This window comes from Lampetra fluviatilis, unplaced genomic scaffold (assembly GCF_964198595.1).
Source record: "Lampetra fluviatilis unplaced genomic scaffold, kcLamFluv1.1 SCAFFOLD_758, whole genome shotgun sequence".
NCBI classification, from domain to species: domain Eukaryota; kingdom Metazoa; phylum Chordata; class Hyperoartia; order Petromyzontiformes; family Petromyzontidae; genus Lampetra; species Lampetra fluviatilis.
This window is the reverse complement of record NW_027621645.1, coordinates 12,253-18,701: the sequence shown is the minus strand read 5'-3', so window position 1 is coordinate 18,701 and position 6,449 is coordinate 12,253.

Sequence of the window (6,449 nt, the reverse complement as noted above, 5' to 3'; positions counted from 1 at the left end):
GAGATTCAGATTCGATGTCGTGTTCAACGAGTACGCATCCAACCAGTCTGTGTATCGGTGAGACACTCACTCACTCAGACACTCACTCAGACACTCACTCAGAGAGACACTCACTCAGACACTCACTCAGACACTCACTCACTCAGAGAGACACTCACTCAGACACTCACTCAGCAAGCTGCTGGAGAATCAGAGATTCAGATTCGATGTCGTGTTCAACGAGTACGCATCCAACCAGTCTGTGTATCGGTGAGACACTCACTCACTCAGACACTCACTCAGACACTCACTCAGAGAGACACTCACTCAGACACTCACTCAGACACTCACTCACTCAGAGAGACACTCACTCAGACACTCACTCAGCAAGCTGCTGGAGAATCAGAGATTCAGATTCGATGTCGTGTTCAACGAGTACGCATCCAACCAGTCTGTGTATCGGTGAGACACTCACTCACTCAGACACTCACTCAGACACTCACTCAGAGAGACACTCACTCAGACACTCACTCAGACACTCACTCACTCAGAGAGACACTCACTCAGACACTCACTCAGCAAGCTGCTGGAGAATCAGAGATTCAGATTCGATGTCGTGTTCAACGAGTACGCATCCAACCAGTCTGTGTATCGGTGAGACACTCACTCACTCACTCAGACACTCACTCAGTCACTCACTCACTCACTCAGACACTCACTCAGAGAGACACTCACTCAGAGAGACACTCACTCAGACACTCACTCAGCAAGATGCTGGAGAATCAGAGATTCAGATTCGATGTCGTGTTCAACGAGTACGCATCCAACCAGTCTGTGTATCGGTGAGACACTCACTCACTCAGACACTCACTCAGAGAGACACTCACTCACTCAGACACTCACTCACTCACTCAGACACTCACTCACTCACTCAGACACTCACTCAGACACTCACTCAGAGAGACACTCACTCAGAGAGACACTCACTCAGACACTCACTCAGACACTCACTCAGACACTCAGAGAGACACTCACTCAGACACTCACTCACTCAGACACTCACTCAGACACTCACTCACTCACTCACTCAGACACTCACTCAGACACTCACTCACTCAGACACTCACTCACTCAGACACTCACTCACTCACTCAGACACTCACTCAGAGAGACACTCACTCAGACACTCACTCACTCACTCAGACACTCACTCACTCACTCACTCAGACACTCACTCACTCACTCAGACACTCACTCAGACACTCACTCAGACACTCACTCAGCAAGATGCTGGAGAATCAGAGATTCAGATTCGATGTCGTGTTCAACGAGTACGCATCCAACCAGTCTGTGTATCGGTGAGACACTCACTCACTCAGACACTCACTCAGACACTCACTCACTCAGACACTCACTCAGAGAGACACTCACTCAGACACTCACTCAGACACTCACTCACTCAGACACTCACTCAGAGAGACACTCACTCAGACACTCACTCAGCAAGCTGCTGGAGAATCAGAGATTCAGATTCGATGTCGTGTTCAACGAGTACGCATCCAACCAGTCTGTGTATCGGTGAGACACTCACTCACTCACTCAGACACTCACTCAGACACTCACTCACTCAGACACTCACTCAGAGAGACACTCACTCAGACACTCACTCAGCAAGCTGCTGGAGAATCAGAGATTCAGATTCGATGTCGTGTTCAACGAGTACGCATCCAACCAGTCTGTGTATCGGTGAGACACTCACTCACTTAGACACTCACTCAGACACTCACTCAGAGAGACACTCACTCAGACCCTCACTCAGACACTCACTCACTCAGAGAGACACTCACTCAGACACTCACTCACTCACTCAGACACTCACTCAGACACTCACTCAGACACTCACTCACTCACTCAGACACTCACTCAGAGCGACACTCACTCACTCAGACACTCACTCACTCACTCAGACACTCACTCACTCAGTCAGACACTCACTCACTCACTCAGACACTCACTCACTCACTCAGTCACTCACTCAGACACTCACTCACTCAGACACTCACTCAGACACTCACTCAGACACTCACTCACTCAGACACTCACTCAGACACTCACTCACTCACTCAGTCACTCACTCAGACACTCACTCACTCAGACACTCACTCAGACACTCACTCACTCACTCAGACACTCACTCACTCACTCAGACACTCACTCACTCACTCAGACACTCACTCAGACACTCACTCACTCAGACACTCACTCAGACACTCACTCACTCACTCAGACACTCACTCACTCACTCAGACACTCAGTCACTCACTCACTCACTCAGAGAGACACTCACTCACTCAGTGAGACACTCACTCACTCAGTGAGACACTCACTCAGAGAGACACTCACTCACTCAGTGAGACACTCACTCACTCAGTGAGACACTCACTCACTCAGTGAGACACTCACTCACTCAGAGAGACACTCACTCACTCAGTGAGACACTCACTCACTCAGCGAGACACTCACTCACTCACTCAGACACTCACTCACTCACTCAGTGAGACACTCACTCACTCAGAGAGACACTCACTCACTCAGACACTCACTCAGACACTCACTCACTCAGACACTCACTCACTCAGACACTCACTCACTCAGACACTCACTCAGACACTCACTCACTCACTCAGACACTCACTCAGACACTCACTCACTCAGACACTCACTCACTCAGACACTCACTCACTCACTCACTCACTCACTCAGACACTCACTCACTCACTCAGACACTCACTCAGACACTCACTCACTCACTCAGACACTCACTCAGACACTCACTCACTCACTCAGACACTCATTCACTCACTCAGACACTCAGTCACTCACTCACTCACTCAGAGAGACACTCACTCACTCAGTGAGACACTCACTCACTCAGTGAGACACTCACTCACTCAGTGAGACACTCACTCACTCAGAGAGACACTCACTCACTCAGAGAGACACTCACTCACTCAGAGAGACACTCACTCACTCAGTGAGACACTCACTCACTCAGTGAGACACTCACTCACTCAGTGAGACACTCACTCACTCAGAGAGACACTCACTCAGTGAGACACTCACTCACTCAGTGAGACACTCACTCAGAGAGACACTCACTCACTCAGTGAGACACTCACTCACTCAGAGAGACACTCACTCACTCAGTGAGACACTCACTCACTCAGTGAGACACTCACTCACTCAGTGAGACACTCACTCACTCAGAGAGACACTCACTCACTCAGTGAGACACTCACTCACTCAGTGAGACACTCACTCACTCAGAGAGACACTCACTCACTCAGACACTCACTCACTCATTCAGTGAGACACTCACTCACTCAGAGAGACACTCACTCACTCAGAGAGACACTCACTCACTCAGTGAGACACTCACTCACTCAGAGAGACACTCACTCACTCAGTGAGACACTCACTCACTCAGTGAGACACTCACTCACTCAGAGAGACACTCACTCACTCAGTGAGACACTCACTCACTCAGAGAGACACTCACTCACTCAGTGAGACACTCACTCACTCAGTGAGACACTCACTCACTCAGTGAGACACTCACTCACTCAGTGAGACACTCACTCACTCAGAGAGACACTCACTCACTCAGAGAGACACTCACTCAGAGAGACACTCACTCACTCAGAGAGACACTCACTCACTCAGAGAGACACTCACTCAGAGAGACACTCACTCACTCAGTGAGACACTCACTCAGAGAGACACTCACTCACTCAGTGAGACACTCACTCAGAGAGACACTCACTCACTCAGAGAGACACTCACTCACTCAGTGAGACACTCACTCACTCAGAGAGACACTCACTCACTCAGTGAGACACTCACTCACTCAGTGAGACACTCAGTCACTCATTGAGACACTCACTCAGTGAGACACTCACTCAGTGAGACACTCACTCACTCAGTGAGACACTCACTCACTCAGAGAGACACTCACTCACTCAGAGAGACACTCACTCACTCAGACACTCACTCACTCAGAGAGACACTCACTCACTCAGAGAGACACTCACTCACTCAGAGAGACACTCACTCACTCAGAGAGACACTCACTCACTCAGAGAGACACTCACTCACTCAGTGAGACACTCACTCACTCAGTGAGACACTCACTCACTCAGAGAGACACTCACTCACTCAGAGAGACACTCACTCACTCAGTGAGACACTCACTCACTCAGAGAGACACTCACTCACTCAGAGAGACACTCACTCACTCAGTGAGACACTCACTCACTCAGTGAGACACTCACTCACTCAGTGAGACACTCACTCACTCAGTGAGACACTCACTCACTCAGAGAGACACTCACTCACTCAGAGAGACACTCACTCACTCAGTGAGACACTCACTCACTCAGTGAGACACTCACTCAGAGAGACACTCACTCACTCACTCAGTGAGACACTCACTCACTCAGTGAGACACTACTCACTCAGAGAGACACTCACTCAGAGAGACACTCACTCACTCAGTGAGACACTCACTCACTCAGAGAGACACTCACTCACTCAGTGAGACACTCACTCACTCAGAGAGACACTCACTCAGTGAGACACTCACTCACTCAGTGAGACACTCACTCACTCAGTGAGACACTCACTCAGAGAGACACTCACTCACTCAGTGAGACACTAACTCACTCAGAGAGACACTCACTCACTCAGTGAGACACTCACTCACTCAGAGAGACACTCACTCACTCAGTGAGACACTCACTCACTCAGTGAGACACTCACTCACTCAGTGAGACACTACTCACTCAGTGAGACACTCACTCAGTGAGACACTCACTCACTCAGTGAGACACTCACTCACTCAGAGAGACACTCACTCACTCAGTGAGACACTCACTCACTCAGTGAGACACTCACTCACTCAGTGAGACACTCACTCACTCAGTGAGACACTCACTCACTCAGTGAGACACTCACTCAGAGAGACACTCACTCACTCAGTGAGACACTCACTCACTCAGTGAGACACTCACTCACTCAGAGAGACACTCACTCAGAGAGACACTCACTCACTCAGTGAGACTCGTCAGACACTCACTCACTCAGAGAGACACTCACTCAGAGAGACACTCACTCACTCAGTGAGACACTCACTCACTCGAGACACTCACTCACTCAGTGAGACACTCACTCACTCAGTGAGACACTCACTCACTCAGTGAGACACTCACTCACTCAGAGAGACACTCACTCACTCAGTGAGACACTCACTCACTCAGAGAGACACTCACTCACTCAGTGAGACACTCACTCACTCAGTGAGACACTCACTCACTCAGAGAGACACTCACTCACTCAGAGAGACACTCACTCACTCAGTGAGACACTCACTCACTCAGAGAGACACTCACTCACTCAGAGAGACACTCACTCACTCAGTGAGACACTCACTCACTCAGAGAGACACTCACTCACTCAGTGAGACACTCACTCACTCAGAGAGACACTCACTCAGAGAGACACTCACTCAGTGAGACACTCACTCACTCAGTGAGACACCACTCACTCAGTGAGACACTCACTCACTCAGTGAGACACTCACTCACTCAGAGAGACACTCACTCACTCAGTGAGACACTCACTCACTCAGAGAGACACTCACTCACTCAGAGAGACACTCACTCACTCAGTGAGACACTCACTCAGAGAGACACTCACTCACTCAGAGAGACACTCACTCACTCAGTGAGACACTCACTCACTCAGTGAGACACTCACTCAGAGAGACACTCACTCACTCAGAGAGACACTCACTCACTCAGAGAGACACTCACTCACTCAGTGAGACACTCACTCACTCAGTGAGACACTCACTCACTCAGTGAGACACTCACTCAGTGAGACACTCACTCAGTGAGACACTCACTCACTCGAGAGACACTCACTCACTCAGTGAGACACTCACTCACTCAGAGAGACACTCACTCACTCAGTGAGACACTCACTCACTCAGAGACACTCACTCACTCAGAGAGACACTCACTCACTCAGAGAGACACTCACTCACTCAGAGAGACACTCACTCACTCAGTGAGACACTCACTCACTCAGTGAGACACTCACTCACAGAGAGACACTCACTCACTCAGAGATACACTCACTCACTCAGTGAGACACTCACTCAGAGAGACACTCACTCACTCAGTGAGACACTCACTCACTCAGTGAGACACTCACTCACTCAGTGAGACACTCACTCACTCAGAGAGACACTCACTCACTCAGTGAGACACTCACTCACTCAGTGAGACACTCACTCACTCAGTGAGACACTCACTCACTCAGAGAGACACTCACTCACTCAGAGAGACACTCACTCACTCAGAGAGACACTCACTCACTCAGAGAGACACTCACTCACTCAGTGAGACACT